The following is an 18,887-nucleotide window of genomic DNA, read 5'->3' as shown; positions in this document are numbered from 1 at the left end:
TTTGTATTTCTGTGGTATAGGTTGTTATTTCCCCTCTTTAATTTCTGGTTTGGTTTGAGTCCTCCCTGTTTTGTTTTTTTTTTCCCATGATAAGTCTTGCTAGAGGTTTATCTATTTTGTTGATCTTTTCAAAGAACCAGATCAAGGTTTCATTGATCTCTTCTATTTTTTAGTTTCTATTTGGTTCATTTCTGCTCTAATCTTTATTATTTTCTTTCTTCTATTGGTTTGGGGTTTTGTGTGTTCTTTCTCTAGCTCTTTTAGTTGTAAGAGTAGGAGACAGTAATTTGAACAGACCAATTACTAGCAATGAAATTGAATCAGTGATCAAAATACTTCCAACAAAGATCCAGGACCAGACAGCTTCACAGGCAAATTCTACCAAACATTTACAGAAGCCTTTTACCTATTCTTTTCTCAAAGTATTAAAAAAAATAGAAGATTAAAAAAAGCTTCCTAACTCATTTTATGAGACCAGCATTACTCTGATACCAAAACCAGATAAGGACACGCACAAAAAGAAAACTACAGGCCAATATATCTCACAACACTCCTCAACAAAATACTAGCAAGCTGAATCTAACAATACATTAAAAAATTATACACCACGATGAAGTAGGGTTTATTCCTGGAATGCAAGGGTGTTTCAATATTCACAAGTCAATCAACATGATGTATTATATGGTTTTTATCCTTTGTCTTGTTGATATAATCATTATAATAGCATCAGAAAAAACATGTGGCAAAGTACAACATCCATTCATTACAAAAACCCTCAACAAAGTAGGTTTAGAAGGAAGATAACATAATAAACGTCTATATGAAAAATCCACAGCTAACATCACCTTCAAAGGGGGAAAAGTCAGTGCTTTTCCCTTAAGGTCAAGAACAAGACAAGGATGTCCACTGTCATCACTTTTATTCACCATAGTACTAGAAGTCCTAGAGACAGCAATCAGACAACAAAAAGAAACAAAAAGCATCCAAATTGTAAGGAAAAAGTAAAACTTTCACTGCAGGTAACATAATACTCTATACAGAAAACCTAAAAGACTCCACCAAAAAACTGCTAGAACTAATAAATTAATTCAGTGAAGTCACAGGAAACAAAATCAATGTACAGAAATCTGTTGCATTTCTACACACCAATAATGAAGCGGCAGAAAAATTAAGAAAATAATCTCATTTACAATTGTACCAAAAATAATAATATACCTAAGAACAAACCTAACCAAAGAGGTAAAAGACCTGTACTCTGAAAACTATAAAACACTGATGGGGCACCTGGGTGGCTCAATCAGTAAAACATCCAACTCTTGATTTGGGCTCAGGTCACGATCTCATGGTTCGTGAGATTGAGCCCCATGTGGGCTCCACGCTGACAGAACACAGCCTGCTTGGGATTCTCTATCTCCCTCTCTCTCTGCCCCTCCCACACTTGCACTGGTTCAAAGTAAATAAAACAAACAAACAAACAAAAAACATTAATGAAAAAAATTGAAGATGACACAAAGAAATGGAAAGACACTCCATGCCCATGGGTTGGAAGAACAAATATTGTTAAAATGTCTATACTACCCAAAGTAATCTATGGATTTAATGCAATCCCTATCAAAATATCACCAGCATTTTTCACAAAACTAGAACAATCCTAAAATTTGTATAGAACCACAAAAGTCCTTACATAGCCAAAGCAATTTTGAAAAAGAAAAGTTGGAGGCATTGTATTTCTAGACTTCAAGTTATATTACAAAGCTGCAGTAATCAAAATAGTATGCTACTGGCACAAAAAATAGACACACAGATGCATACAACAGCAAACCCAGAAAGAATCTCACAACTAAATGATCAATTAATCATTGACAAAGCAGGGAAGAATATCCAGTGTGAAAAAGACAGTCACTTCAACAAATGGTGTTGGGAAAACTGGACAGCAACATGTAAAAGAATGAAACTGGGTCAATTTCTCTTACCATATTCAAAAATAAGCTCAAAATAGATTAAAGACCAGGCACGTGGGTGGCTCAGTCGGTTGAGCATCCCACTTCGGCTCAGGTCATGATCTCACGGTTCATGAGTTCGAGCCCTGCATTGGGCTCTGTGCCTGACAGCTCAGAGCCTGGAGCCTGCCTCAGATTCTGTTGTCTCCCTCTCTCTCTGCTCTTCCCCCTCTCATGTTCTCTGTCTCTCAAAAACAAATAAACATTAAAAAATTCAAAATAGATTAAAGACCTAAATGTGAGACCTGAAATCATAAAAATCCTAGAAGAGACACAGGCAGTAATTTCACTGACATCGTCCAGATCAGCTTTTTTTTCTAAATAATTCCCCTAAGACAAGGGAAACAAAAGCAAAAATAAACTATTGGGACTACATCAAAATAAAAAGCTTCTGCACAGCAAAGAAAACAATCAACAAAACTCAAAGGCAACCTACAGAAAAGGAGAAGATATTTGCAAAAGACGTATCTGATAAAGGGTTAGTATCCCAAATATATGAAGAATTTATACAACTCACTACCCAAAGAACAAATAATCCAATTGAAAAATGGGCAGAAGACATGAACAGACATTTCTCCAAAGAAGACATACAGATACATGAAAAGATGCTCATGATCAGTTATCATTAGGGAAATGCAAATCAAAGGTACAATGAAATATTGTCTTACACCTATCTGAATGGCTAAAATCGACAACACAAAAAACAACAGGTGTTGGCAAGGATGTGGAGAAAAAGGAACCCTTTCACTGATGGTGGGAATGTAAACTGGTGTAGCCACTGTGGAAAACGGTATAGAGGTCCCTCAAAAAGGTAAAAATGGACCTATCTTTTGATACAGCAATCACACTACTGGGTATTTACCCAAAGAATACAAGAACACTAATTCAAAGGGATACATGCATCCCTATGTCCATTGCAGCCTTATTTACAATAGCCAAGATATGGAAATAACCCAAGTGTCCATCAATAGATGATGAATGGATAAAGAATAAGTGATATATATATATATATATAATATAAATATATCAAATATATATGTATCTTATATATAAATATATACATGATACATATATATATGTATATATATCCACACACATACATACATAATGAATATTATTCAGCCACAAAAAAGAATGAAATCTTGCCATCTGCAAGGACATGGATGGAGCTAGAATATATTATGCTATGTGAAATAAGTCAGAGAAAGACAAATACCATATGATTTCACTCATATGTGGAATGTATGAAATAAATGAGCAAAGGGAAAAAAGAGAGAGAGAGAGACAAACAAAAAAACAGACTTAACTATAGAGAACAAACTGATGGTTACCAGACTGGAGGGTCCTGGGGGGGGAGGGGCGAATAGGTGATGGGGGTTATGGAATGAATTTGCTGATCTGAGAACTGGATGATTACAATAAAACCTTAAAAAAAAAATTCATGTTATCCCTTCTGGTCCAAATTTAGACCTATTAGGTTTTTATTCTCTCCCTCCCAGGCCTAAGTATTTTCTTTGTACTTTTCTCATTTTACATCTTAAGAAATGGTTTGAGTTTCTGCCTGCCTGGGACATTCAGATTGTCAGTTCTTTTTTTGGCTATCTATGGGAGTAATTCCAGATATCGAAAAATTGTATCTTTTACACCTTTTTTGAGGATTCCTCTTGGGTGCATGAAGTTGTTTGATATTGCCAGAAATATTTACTGTTTGTCCTAGCTAAAACCTGAGAAGATATTCGAAAAGACTTAACTGTATAATCAGAAATTTGGCCAAATTGGAAACTGATATTCAGAACCTGATATAAAACTTTTAGGCCTTCTCAGCTAAGCTCAAAGTACCCAGAGGAAAAGAAGACATTTTCATAGGTGGATGGGTGTGTCAGTCTTTTGATATCATTACACAGCAACCCAATTCTTTAAGGAATTAAAAAAAAAAAAGCTGTTCTTATTTTATGAATTTAGTCTTGGCAGGATCAGAAGTGATTACAGAAGCAATTCAAAGATCACCAATCTTTTTTGCCCATCCCACAACCTATTTATCTCAAAATATGTATAAATATTGTAAAAATCCTGGCCTTGAGAGAGTAAGTCATTCTAGAAAGTGGTTGCATTTTTTTTTTTCCTATGCTATTGAACTGTAAATGTTCAGTGTGCTGCCTGGTCTTTTCCAGGAAATTAGTCCATCTCTTTAAAATGCAAATTTCAGAGAGGTAATTTTTATCAAGAAAAAACAAGGGCTAAAGCCATTTAGAACTTGACTTGCCAAGGACAAATACAAATCTTTAAAAAATTTTTTTTAATGTTGATTTATTTTGACAGAGACAACACACACAAGCGTGAGTGGGGAAGGGCAGAGAGAGAGGGCGACAGAAGATCAGAAGCTGGCTCTGACAGCAGAGAGCCTGATGAGGGGCTCAAACTCATGAACCATGAGATCATGACCTGAGCCACAGTTGGACGCTTAACCTACTGAGCCACCCAGGTGTCCCCAAATACAAATCTTAATTGTCTCCTCCACAAATATTAAAGGAAACTTTAGCTATCTAGACCAATAACCTTAAATTCAGTACAAAAAAGTAGCTTTATTAGAGCATAGAAAACAAAACTCCCGGAGACTACTATGAAAGACTATGTGAAGCATACCGTGTATACACCAGAAAGTCAACAAGTGGTAAATACCTCCTCTGTGGCACAGGCTGCCCTAGATATCAGAAGCAAACTCCAGAAGTTGGAGGGCTTTGCCGGGATGATTATCACTCAGCTGATAGTGATCGCCAATAAAGTTTTTATGAACAGAGAAGCCGCAGCCGAAAGAGAAGTGAACAGAAGACTAAAAAAGAAGGCCACCCTTCTCGCAGCAGCACTAAAAGAAACAGACACTGCAAAGATGGGAAGACCCCAACCACAAAAATGGGGGAAGCCCAGAGCCCCCTTAGCAAAGGACCAATGTGCATAGTGCAAAGAGAAGGGACACTGGAAGAATGAATGTCAGAATTGGAAGGGGCCCTCAAAACCCAGCCGATATCAGGAGGAACGCTGAGAAGGGGACCTTACTGGTCTGGCCAAGAGAGAATCAGATTGAAGGGGACACTGACTCTCTCTCCCTGTTCCTCTGCCTCATAATGTGAAGGATTCTCCTTCCTTTCCCAGGTTAATAGCTATAATTGGGGCCAACTGTGGTTAGTCTGCCTCGGGATGGGGACTTTAAAGAATGTTCCCAAGCGGTTGCTGAAACTCCATTTGTTTCAGGGAAATTCCTGGTCTTCTTTGGCCTGATGTGGATATTCCACTTTGGTGGAAAAACATGGTGGCTGCTCCTCTGAGTTAAGGTTTTAAATTAGGTTTTCCTCCTCTGCCTTCCCCTCCCCCTGCTGTTTCTGCATCAACGTAGGTGTGGTCTACATAGCTGGTTCCTATACCCTCCTCAGTGCCTGAGTCACCATTGGCTCCTCCTCCCATCCTCAAGGTCAAGGAGTAAAGTACACCCCCCTTGGACAACTAGGTCTTTTCCAAATAGAATGAATTGCTAAAGCTTTGATTACTGAACATAGGTTTGTGTTTTTAACTTCTTACTGCAGAGAAATTAAGGCTATTTGGATCTATTGGAAAACATGCTTTGTACTTAATTGGTTCATGAATTTACCATCTAAAAAAATTCTGGTGTAAACACCTCTCAGTTGGTTACTAAGTCCTCAATTGGAGACTAAGGTTTCCTAAGAGTTAAAATTCTGCTAAGTGTATTTAAGACTGATGGAAATACGGAAAGCAACCCTGTATATAGGAAAGTAGGAAGTATGTAAGAAAGATATAAGGGATAGAATTTGTTTTTGTTGATGGTAGAAGAAAATAATTTTGTCCTAAATGAGACTGGTTATTTGGAGAGAAATGGCTTTGGGACAAAGTTTGAAGGCAACGGAAAGTTGTAGAAGGTTCATGAAGGGAAATCTTTGGAAAGGAATTTTATGTGTGCTCAGGATGGACTGAGGTTGAGATGAATGGAAGTTTAAAAGTACACTGGTATAAGGTTGAAATTCTGCTTTTCTCTCTGTTCAAATGACAAAGTTTTCTTGGACTGTTGATCTGCTCTTGATAAGACAATGCAAACAAAGGTTTGTCTTCTGGGAAAACCAAAGTTTTAGGTTTCATCTTTATCAGGTCTTTGATTATGTTAAAGGAGATAGGTTTTGGTAACAACTATATAATGCTATACATTCACCTTTAGGATCTTTTATTGCCACCTTGGTTGAATAAATAAAGTTTTAAGATTTGTAATGATCTGTAATCCTATTCAGGATATACTTATAACTTCCTAACGTTTTAACAAACTTCCCAGGATTTAAATGGTAAATTAAGTCTTTTTGGCCAATTAGGCCCTTTTATTTTGGGTGCTAAGTTACTTGGAAAAGCACTGTCATACAATGGTAAACCTTAGGTTGTATTGCACAGGTAAATGCTGTAACTGCCCATATATATATGCAATTCCTAAAGTTTTAGTGTTTTGGTATAATGTCATCACTTAATATTCTGATTACTTGAAGTGTTATGTGTCACAGAAATAACCGAACTTCTTTGTCGATTGCATCATAATGAACTCTCATCAGATCTTTAACAATGTCTATTTCTGAGATTTTGTCATTTATAATTGTTCTTATTCTCTCACAAAACGTGTCTCTTCTTCAAGGAGATTTATAAAAAGGACTTTGGGGACAAATACAGGTATTCAACATCTTTAAGGTTGATACTAAAATGGGTAAGAATTTCCAGAACTAAAAAGGTGCATTCAAATTGAACAAGAATTAGGAACATGGGATTAAATGAACTGAAGAAGATTATAGTTTTATGATTCTTGTTGAAAATATTGCTGGTTCTCTAATGTTTCCTCTTTCAGAATAAGGAAAGTTTCTTTTAAGATATCTATGATATACAGAAATGTCATAAAGCATTCATTTGAAAACTGAAGCATTTATCTTTTCTCTCTACATAACTTCCTAAAATTCAAAAACTCTCGGTGAGTATTCTTTGTTTCATGGCAATTGTTTGTGTAAGTTCAATAAGAATCTGTTCATTCTGTAACAGTTCACCGTTGGAAATACTGGTTATTTTACCAAGGCTTTGACTGGAATGTCATATTTCAGAGTGACATTCATAGACTCAGATATCACCAGATAGCTTTAAGGAACCAAGGTTGGCTTTATGAAACATGGAGCCATAAAGCCCCTTGGAAATGTTGGCCTGATACCTTGCTTACAGATTTCCCAGAAGCCTCACCAGATGAGTAATGAAGGTCACTTCCAGGCAGGTGCAGGAACCTCAGGATATTTTGGGGACCTCATGAAGAGGAATATGCCCAATTCTACAGGTATTGTAGGCCTGTCTGATGGCAAGTATTTGGCAAGTTTTTTTTAAAGGCTTCAAAGGGGGGGAATGTTGGAGAAATGAATAAAGTACTGCGCCAAAGATGGCCGAGGGGACTAAAACAAGCTCTGGTCTCTAGCTTAGAGACCCCTCTTCTGGGTTCTTCTTGCCCTGTTTGCCGCACATGAGAAAACCCACCACAGATATGGAAGCTGACAACTATAAATTACACTTCCCACTTGCATTCGGCGCTCAGATTTTTGGAGAAACGGTCTCCTCTGAGCCTGCTGGTGTTAAATAAATCTCCAATCCACCAAGATCTCCAAATTTTGCTTGGTTTTTCTGCCAGTGTTCCAGCCTGGTTCCATAACAATATAAATATCTAATTTCCAAATAAGACAAAATACTAAAATATTAATTAATAAACATAGGTTTTTCTACTTTTGGCTTGTTACAGAGAAACTAGAAGATATTTGGAAATGTTAATGCTACATTTGAAAACTTTAAGAGACATGCTTCTAGAAATTTTAAAATATATTCATAAATTTGAAAATTTAAAAAATGCTGATGTGACCCTTCACAATTGCTTATTCTTAGTTTTGACTAGAAATTAAGCTTTCTAAGGGTTAAAGTTCTAATTAATATTTGTAATTAAAACTACTAAAAATAGGGGAAATATCTCTGTATGCCAGGAAAGGATACATTTTCAGCATAAATAAATAAATAAATAAATAATAAAATAAATGAAAAATTAAGACGCATTTTTTTGTTGACGTGGAAAAAAAGTAATTTTGTCCTAAATAGAGGTTAGTTTAAGGATAAAAAGACAAAGGACAAAATCAGAATATAAAAAATAATTACAAGCAAACCTTTAGAAAATTAATATATGGTCAAGCTGGCTAAGATTAAAAAAATTATTTTTAAAATAGATTTAATATCAAAAGCTGGTGCAAAGTTAAAATTTGGTTTTGTCTTTTTTAAAAGGACAGTTTTCTTGGACTTTTAGTCTGGTTTTAGTAAAATTATTGTAGAAGATTTTTTACCTTTTAAATATTAAGTTTCATAATTATCTGTGATCCTATTTAGAATAAGTGCTTTATTTAAAAGCCCTTTTTTGGTATTTTTGACAAATTTCCAAAATCAAATTCTTTTTAAATTTAATTTAATTTTCTTAGTTTTATTAGTGTTTATTTATTTTTGAGAGTAAGAGAAAGAGACAGAGCATGAGCAGGGGAGGGCAGAGAGAGAGGGAGACACGGAATCTGATGCAGGCTCCAGGCTCTGAGCTGTCAGCACAGAGCCTGACAGGTGTCTTGAACTCATGGACTGTGAGATCATGACCTGAGCTGTAGTCAGATGCTAAATCAACTGAGCCACCCAGGTGCCCCCAAAATCAAATTCTTTTTTTTAAATGCCTTTTTAACTTGGAATATTCCAAAAGATTTGTTAAACAAATTGGGCATTTCATATGTAATTTACATGGAAGCACTGTCAAATAAATAATACTAAGCCTTTTTTATATTTATAGGATTGTGGTACATGTAGATGAAGTCCATTCTCCTGCAAAAATGGCCCCTCATTGCCAGACTTTTGCCATTTTAATGTCCTCTGACATGGCACCAGTTTGCTTCTGAATGAGAAAATTTCATATGGAGAAATAATGGTTGTAAATTCAACAAAACACCTGCAACTAGACTTCACTAAATTGCTACCTAGTATGGGTTATCAATATGTTCTTATTATTGTATATGCATTTTCTAGATGGATTAAAGTCTTTCCTTGCTCCAAGTCTGATGCCCTCACAGGAAAAGCAAAAAAACAAAAAACTTAAATGTGTTTCCCATTTATGTGTACTTTCCACTATCTCCAGTGATTAAGGCATCCACTTCACTGGCCTAATCCTAGAAGCCTTACCAAAAGCTTTATCAACTTGAAATTCTATCAGTATACAGCCTTTTGCTGATCCCTTGTTGTTTCATGCTAGTATAATCAGCTACTGTAAATCTCTAATGTTTTATGCTCAAGCCTGTCATCCATAGGATGTCATCCATAAAGAAGGTTTGCTAGATCCTAATTTAAAAGAACCTGTTGGTCACCCTCTACAGTGTGGTGGCTGGTCTAAAATGTCATCAGAGGAAGACAACCCTTGAGCCCCACTGAAAGGGACCTTAACAAGTGCCTCTGACCACTGACACTGCTGCAAAACTAAAAGATGGTCGAGAACTCTAAATCAAATTGACAAGGAAGAGAAGTAGCTGACATTGAGGTAGATGGCTTCCTGCCAAGGTTCCAGATTAAGACTTAATACATTAACTGAACATAAAACCCCTTCTTCCTCTCTTCCTTTCCTTTCCTTTCCTCTGGCATTGGCCTAGAAAGATAACACCCTCATCTGTATCTCTCAGGCCATTGCTAAGGCAGGGAATAACGTCTTTGATTTCAGGCAAAGAGAAAATCATGTGCCCCTAATTTTTCACAAGCAAAATAAGACATCTCATTAGTTGTTTCTCCTAAATTTACATTGTTGAGTTAAACAGGACTTCTCAGGAGGCTTTTGTGATTCAGGATTCACTCCTTTTGGCAGGTCTCTATTTCCCCAATTAGGGATAAATATAAATGAGGCTACAATCAAAAATGTCTCCCTACTTCTTGAAATCATTAAAAAATCTGCCAAAGTAATAGTAGCCCAACAAATGTCTTTAAACTCTCCAGCCATAGTTGTCCTTGATAACAGAAGAGCTCTTGATTATCTTTTAGCTGATCAAGGAGGTGTCTGTCCTTTGAACAACATCACCTGCCATGTATAGTTTGACAATTTTGAGGAAGCTAAAACTCAAAATAAGGACAAGCTGCTTGACTTTAAAAAGGTATGCCTTTCCATAGGGATTTTCTTTGACTTATTTGACTTTGATTGGTTTGAGTCTTGGGGACCATGGTTCCAAGTTATATTCTAAATTTGGGGAATTATCCTGCTTATAGTAATCATAATAATCTCCCTGGTCCATTATATTCTCTCAAAAAACTTTAAATGTATGTTTGCAGCTACTAACCACCAATTATCCCCCTGAGACTGGAACATCTAAGGAACAACAACAACAAAAATTATCAACTTAAAAAATGTCAACTGGAAAATGTGACCTATGAATATCACAGAGGTTAAGTAAAAATGTCATGGCCTATTGATGCCTCACAGAGGAGCAAAGTTGTAGGAACTTCAGTGAGATAGGTTAGAGAGAAGCCAGTGCCTTCAAGCTTGATAACATCTGTCAGTTAAGCTGAGAGTCTGCTCAAAAGTGAAGAATTGTTATAAAGAAAACCACAGGCCCAAAATGGTGTCACTTAGACTAAGTTCCTATAGCAGGGCTTGATACCTATTCTAATTTCAGCTTCAACGTCCCCCAGAAATGTAGTTTTCACCAGTCAGGAATACTGGTCAGTGCCAATCAGTCTGCCACCTGGGTCCTCTCCATCCCTCAAAGGAAGAGTAATATGCATGATAAAAAAAAATAAAGATAATAAAAACAAAAACAAACAAACAAAAAAACTGTGTTTTCCCCTAGAAAGTGGGCTTACCTGAAATAATTTTTTTTTTTTTTTTTTTTTGCTAATAACCTTCTTGCCTCACACTTTTTCTATGAAAACTTTTCATTTTGTGTATCTCCCTGGGCCCTCCCTCTACTTGCTAGGTGGGATGCTGCCCCATTCAGTAATTGTTTAATAAAGCCAATTAGATCTTTAAAATATACCCAGCTGAATCTTTGTTATCTAACAGAAAAAAGAGGGGAAAAGATAAAAGTAGGCAATCAAAAAGAATCCCAGGGTGTTCAACAACTATCAGCATGTAACAAGAACAGGTTTATACTTTCAGAAACCTTTAACTCATTAAAGGCATAAATATATTGTGTTCACAAGTCTGACTGCTGGACTTTATAAGTGTCGTTCTCTGGAGAATGAGATTATTGAATACATTAATATTTGAATACATTTTTAACTGACTAAAAATCTTAAATAACTCTTTTATATTACATAGAACAGGGACAGCTCACAGAACTATGGACCAACTATCCTCAACCACATCTTCCATAGGAAACTTGGTCTTAGAGAGGTTTAGTAATTTACTCAGAGTCAAATTGGCACAGGTGACTTATGCTCTAAGCCACTGTTCTGAAGTTCTCGGAGAGTTCTGGCATTCAAACGTTTTAATTGAAAAGTACAGATTTCAGTAACTGAGAAATTTGACTTTCTGTTATGTCCCTATGTCCAATTTATCCTTTTAAGACCTAGTTAAGAGTCTATTCTTGGTAAATGAAATTCTTGTAATTTGATTGCTGAACCCATCAAAGAATTTTATTCAGTAATATTATATATTCTATGGGGCCATTGAATCTTACATATTATAGAAGTCTACCCAGAAGGAAAAACAATATTAGTTAAAGCATAGGTGAAAATTGTCTCTATCAAACTACTCTAATGAATCACCTGTGTGTATAAAAATCTACCTCAAAGACATGCCTGGGAAATTAGTGAGGGTCAAGGAACTGGTAGGAATGAAGTGACAGTGTAAAAGGCCTACTCCCATGATGATTCTTGCTACATAAGTAAGCAAAATCCTTTAAGGACAAGGATAACTGTTAATTCAACATCCTGTTTTCTATGGAGTCCTGTGCTACAATATGATTTCACTGTCCCACCTTCCCCCCTCATAGCCTGGTGTTCCAAAATCTTCAGTAAAGTTTATTACACGGTAATCAGAATAGGATGCTGTGGGATGAGAAAGGCACAGAATAGGTGGGAGATAGATTATTTTATGGAAAAAATTAGTGTCAGAATTGACAAGGAGAAATGTAATCTCAGAAATCATCAGGAATGTATTTTCCTTTCCTGTACAAACTATACTTTAGGTTAAACAAATAGTTGGTGAGTACAAGCTTTTCTCTTTAGATATACTCTAAAGAAGATAAAATAGAGTATCATGCTTTTACATGGAATCTAGGCAATGATTGGCAATGGCTGCTAACAAGACTTGAAGAGATATAACCACAAGTTCTGTGTTCCTTATAAGATATGCTTGCCAAACATCTGAACTGGATTCACATCTATCATTAGATCTGACAATTTACAGCAATGCAAGGGGCTGAAGAATATGTTCACATTAGATGTAACTGGCAAATTTTCTGACTATGGGGAGTGATACAAGACAAATAATACAGATACTTCAACAAGTAAATTTCAAGGTAAACAACAGTTTTGAAGAAGCTATAGATTAAAGTAGATGAGAGCGTCAGAAAATTGCAACTTAAGAATGTTATTTTAGTCTTATTTGAATCTTGATTTAAGCAAATATGAAACAGGGAACTCTGAACACTGGGTAGAGAGTTACTTTTTAAGGATGATCATATATTGGGCTTTTGCATTAAAAAAAGTGTCTTTAACTATTAGAAATTAAATAATCAAATGTTTGCTTATTAAATAAGATACCTAGGTATTTGCTTTGAAATTATCCAGGTTTGGGTGGGGAGAAATGGATGGAGTATAGAAGAAACAGCATCTATCAGTTGATGATCAGTTGTGTATGTCCTTTTTCTTAACAAATTTAATAAAATTCATTTCGGTAGTCTCTAACACTAATATGTTTTTCAGAATATGACTATGTGATCTATATTTGCCAACTCCATGTATTAGTAGATTTTTAAGTATACTAAAACATTTAGCAGCTATTCCAAAGAGATTATCACAAGAAACACTTTAATTACCAGATATAATTTTATCTTTAACTTATATATTTGCCACTTTATCTCTTAATAAATTTCAATTTTAACTCCAATTTAGAACTGTGCCTAATTATGCTTTGAATGTTAAATAACATTAATATTTCATATTTATGGATAGTAAGGACTTGTTTTCAAAACATAATCCATATCGTAAAATATGAAGTTCAGCTTCTATTCATTTTTACCACACCAAAAACAAAAACAAAAACAAACAAACAACAACAACAAAAGTTATATAACAAATGTTGAACACTTTTGGAAACATTTTTGTTCCCAAGTTTTTATTATAGTGTATCAAGCCAGAATATATTACAGTAATAAGATACATGGGAAAAACACGCCTAGATTACGCATATACCTGCATGTTTAGGAAAAGAAGTTGCATGCAAAGTTCAATAGAGTGTATAGATGTAGTAAGAGAAACCTTTTACAGAGGAATTAAAGATAATTGGGTCTATTAGTAAAGATGCCACATTGGAAAATTTACTACAAGAAGAATATGCTTCTAGATAGTGTTAAATGGTTTATACATTCACCAATCCCACAGAATGCTGGTGTAACAACCCACAGTTGCTGACTTCTTAGTTTTCACTAGGAATGAAGAATTCTAAGAGTTAAGAATTCTAATCAATGTATGTTGTTAAAACTACTTAGAAATAATAAAGATCAAAGGAAACCACTATATATGAAAAGTTGCTAAGGAATGTAAAATAAGTGTTTCAGAATGAGAAAGAGGAAAACATCTGAATGGCTACATGAAAGTTGTAGAAGGTTTGTGGAAAATGAATATTGGAGAAGGAATTTTATGTGTGGTCATGATGGCTAAGATCAGAATGGATTTAATTTTTAAAAAAAAATAGTTTTAATATCAAAAGTATACTGGCACAAAACTGGAAGTTGGTTTTGTCTGTTAAAAGGAAAAAATTCCCTTAGATTATTGGTCTGCTCATAATAAGACATTTTAAACATAGGTTTCTCTTTACTTTTTAAGTCATCTGCTTGGTCAGCAAAGATCTTGTGTCTTACCAAAGTGACTTATTGTGCTTCACATTGACTTGATCAGGTTTTTGATTACTTAATAAGACCCAATCTTCTATTAAGAGAGCTAAGTTTTTGTCCATCACTATGTAGCCTGTGTATTTGCCTTTAACATCTTTTGTCACTTTTGTTAAATAGATAATTCTTATTTTACAATAGTTTGTAATCCTAATTAATCAAACCTTTTGACATTTTCTTAAAATCAAATTCTAACTTCAAACTAATTTTGAGAATTCCTAGAGGAACTCTGGAAAATCTCAATGAGGTTGTCTCTCACCTTGTATAAGAGAGATGATAAAACAATTAGGTTTATTTGGTATGTTAAATTATGTGTTAAGCATTATTAACTGATGATAAACCTTCTTATATTTATGGACATATGAATATATATACACACATATATATCTATATACATATATATCTATATATACATCTATATAGAGATAAATAGATGCATGTTATAAATATGTGTTCTCAAATTTGTACAAAATTCATAAAAATATGATATGTTCTGGTGTAGTGTTATCGGTCATAATTCCAGCTATTATCTTAAAATGTATGTCACAGAAATAATCAAGATTCCTCATCAATTCCATTATAATGAACTATCATCAGATCTTTATCTATGGGCATTTTAAAGTCTTTTGTTATTTATAGACCATCATTGTGTTACTCTAATGCTTTTGCAAAAATGAGATTCATGGAAAGAACCCTACCAAGGACTCTTGACCACTGACATTGCAGCCAAATTCCAAGCTATAAAAATGCAGGTGCATATCTCACACCTCCTATCTCTGTCATGTCAGACTCCCTAACACTAGAGGTCCATTTCCCTATCTCTAGTTAACAATCCCAATCCGGAGAACTTTGCAACCAGGCTCTATACAATGAGAGTGAGACAAGGCAAGGGTAAAGAAAATAAAACCACTTAAGTTGTCTATAGACCCTTACATTTTACCAGCCTCCATGGCTGTCATGCTTCCAGTCCTGAGCCACAGGCTCAAACAGGAATTACCAGAAGGCATACATGATTCAAGATTTACTAGCTTTGGCAGATCCCAACTCCCCTGGCTAGGAATAAGTATAAATGAGGCGATCTATTTTCAGGAACCACTCCTGTGGCCAACAGCACTTACTGCACCTAGGTTAACATTTCTGAGGAAGCTGAGACTCAGCTACATAAGATTACTGAACAATCCAATTGGCTTAAGAACGTGACCCCTTCAAAGGGGTCTTTCTTTGACTTGAGTCTGATTGGTTTGGGTCCTGGGGACCATGGCTGTAAAGTGCACTCCACACATCAAGAATGATCCTGCCCATAATAATCATAGTAGTCTCCCCAGTGCACTGTAGTTTCTCAAAAGATTTAAATGCATGTTAACAGCTGCTAACCACCAAGCAAATGACCTCCCTAAGAATAGAACATCATAACAGGAACAAAGAAAATGACCAACTTAAAAAATTTGAACTTGACGTTGTGAGCTGTGAGTACTATGCAGAGATTCAGCAAAAACCATGAGAGCTCCAGAGTGGTAACTGGAAGTAGTGCTAATGCCTTAAAATATCAAATCTCTTAATTAGGTTGAGAATCTGATCAAAAGGGGGAAATGGTTAATAACAAACAACAACAACAAAACTGAGATAGGCCCAGAATGGAGTCATTTAAGCTAAGCCCCATATCACCAAACCAAGACTTAATTTCACTAAAGTTTCAGCTCTCCCAGAAATGGGAATCTTAAAGGAGTCATTCGGGAATCTCCTGATGAACACTTAGGTTCACTGCCTGATAAATGCCCCGCCATCTTCTAAAGGAAAGTAACCTTCCCATAACCAACCTGCTTTTTTACTTACATGTAATTTCCTTGTTCCCACTCCCTTCTGCCTACTAGTCTTTCATTTTGTACAGTTCAAGGTCCTTTCTACCTGCTAGATTGGAAGATTCCCGATTCAAATTAATTTTTTGCTCAAATAAACTCTTAAAATTGTTAATATGCCTCAGTCATTCTTTTAACAAATTTAAGTTAATATACTTGGCATAACAAAATTATTTTTGTTCAATTGTAGGACTTTTAGTTTTTGTATATTTATTCTAATGCACAATGGAGATGAAAATTGCTTCTGCAAACAATCCTCTCAAGCAAAACCTACCATCATCTGGGGTTGTTGTTAACAATGTAGGTTTCTAGGGCCCTGCGAATGTTTTATATGTTCCTTGGAAATTATTACTCCACATCATCAACTGTTTGTAAACTCTGCAGCATCGTTTGGTTTAGAGTAGAGCAATGTACTTGCTGTCAGTGTGAATATATCAAAAAACTACTTTTTAAAAAATCTTTCAGTTGGAAACCTATGGAAGATTGTTGGCAAATGGATAGGATGTTCTAAAGACTCTAAGAAGCAACACCTGATCATGTTTTTAATAATGGCTTCATCCACTGCCAGGCATCTAGGCCTTAAACATTTTCCTGTGTTTACATTGAAAGATATTTTGGGTAGAACTGTTATTTTGCTGCATTGTAAAACAATGTTAATCAACCCCAAATAACTCAACAACTCAAACAAAAGAGAGTAACCCTAATGATAAAGAAACTAAAGAACTCCAACTTAAGAGAGAAAAAAGGTTCAACATAGCACCCATCTTAAAGAATCCAGTATTTGATATAACTTGATTTGAAATCAAGCTCAGAACTCCTGTTCCAAGGAAAGTGACATAGACTGTTAAAATAATGTGCATATCATATACTCTTGATTTTTAAAAAGTAAGTAAATGAAATGTGTGTAGACAGGGCTAAGCGACATTTATTTTATTGAAAACTAATAAAATGAAGTAGGCAGGTATAAGAATCGTTTTTAAAAATAAGGCTAAAATATATTCAATATTTTCAAATTTTTGTCAGTTCTTAGTGTTCTAATGCCATTTGAAATGGAGAGCAAAGAGCATCTGATTCAAAATCAGATTCTTTTTTTTTAAACAAATAAGGAATTTTATAAAGAAAAGAAGTTGAATAATACTAATAAAAAAAACTTTGGACAATGTTATTTAATCTTTAAAACCAAAGCAATATATGTACTTCAGAAACACCACGGTATTTTAAGTCTTAATGTTATGAATAGAAAATTAAAAAATGATGTAATGATCATATTTGTTTCCAGACTATAAAGAGTGTTTAAATGCATTCTAGTAATTAAGTGCTATGACATGAGAAACCATGAAAATTGACATATTCTGGTGTAAGCAACACCTAAAGAATAAAAAATATTGCTAAAGAGACACTTAATGAACTCCTACCCCCTTTTCCAAATATGTATGGTTAAATTAAAATTCTATTTTTTAAGGATAGGGTATAGTTATGGTTTAGATCTAGGGCAGAATTAAAATGATCAACAGAATTGGTCCATTCAATGCTATACCTTTGGGAATGCATAAAATATGGCAGGATAAGCATTAATGGCTATTTGCCATTAGAGACCTTGGGGTTGAAGCCTATTGGACTAATCTGTTCAATTATGTAGTGAGATAGATGTAAAAGAGAATGAGTTAGTGGGAGGGCAAGGCATCAGCAGGAATTAAAAGGTAATAGGCCTTGTACGGCCATAGAGACAAATCTGTAAGTACAATATTTTGAATTTTTTGCACTGCTTTTTCAATATAGCAGTATTTTAGATTCTGTTGGCCTAATTTTCCAAGATAGAACATTTTAGTTTTGATAATATGATATCCTGTTGTCCTTTAGATGTTTTAGCCAACAATTTTTCTGTCAACATTTACTACTCGTATAAGACATGCTTTAGGATGTGGGAAAACACACACATACCACATGTATTATATTAGACCACTGATTATCTCTGAGGCTAGCTCCTGAGACCATCATAATTCTCTTAATAAAAAGTGCAACTACAGCACATGATTTTCATCATAAATTGCATATGCCATGGTAAACAAAACCTAGCAACAAGGCTGAGGGCAGATATAGCTCCTGGTCATCTGCTAGGCTTTCTTAGTGGCAAAGCAACCTACACTCTTCATGTGTTATACACCTACTCAAATTGTCTCAGCAAATTTACAAATTACTATGTCATCAACCATCTGTATCACTTGGGTACAGTCAAATTGATGAACACCATAAGTGTATAGTAAACACATTATACACTATACATAGTTCATACCTACAGGGGAATCTTCTCAGATTAATAATGCAAACCTAGGGGCACCTGGATGGCTCAGTCAATTAAGCAACCAACTCTTGATTTCAGCTCAGGTCATGATCTCATCGTTTGTGAGTTAAAGCCCCGTGTTGGGCTCTGCGCTGACAGCATCGAGCCTGCTTGGGATTCTCTCCCTCCCTCTCTCACTGACCCACCCCTGCTTGTGCACTCTCTTTCACTCTCAAAGTAAATAAACTTTTAAAATTCAAATCTATTTTAATTAAATGATACTTTTAGAGAAACCAGTCTTCAATAGAAATATGTATTTAGAAGCCACTTATACCCTACTTTGGATAATTTATTAGCATACTATTTATTTTCCTCTGCCCTTTAATTTTTGAGTCTTGGCAATCCCCTCAGAGAGAGAAAGATAAAGGTAACAGATACAATTAAAATTAGTTTGGGGGCGCCTGGGTGGCGCAGTCGGTTAAGCGTCCGACTTCAGCCAGGTCACGATCTCGCGGTCCGTGAGTTCGAGCCCCGCGTCAGGCTCTGGGCTGATGGCTCGGAGCCTGGA

At 35.3% G+C, this 18,887-nt stretch overlaps 1 protein-coding gene across 1 annotated transcript in view; it reads right to left on the bottom strand.

Annotated features, from left to right (window-relative positions):
- Positions 1 to 18,887, bottom strand: part of SNCA (synuclein alpha) — a 70,835-nt gene that overhangs the window by 17,954 nt on the left and 33,994 nt on the right. The gene's annotated exons all lie outside the window — the stretch shown is intronic.

The sequence above is a fragment of the Lynx canadensis genome, chromosome B1 (genome assembly GCF_007474595.2).
Source record: "Lynx canadensis isolate LIC74 chromosome B1, mLynCan4.pri.v2, whole genome shotgun sequence".
In the NCBI taxonomy this organism is placed as follows: Eukaryota; Metazoa; Chordata; class Mammalia; order Carnivora; family Felidae; genus Lynx; species Lynx canadensis.
Note: the sequence above shows the minus strand (reverse complement) of the source record. Positions and strands in the feature narration are given on the sequence as shown.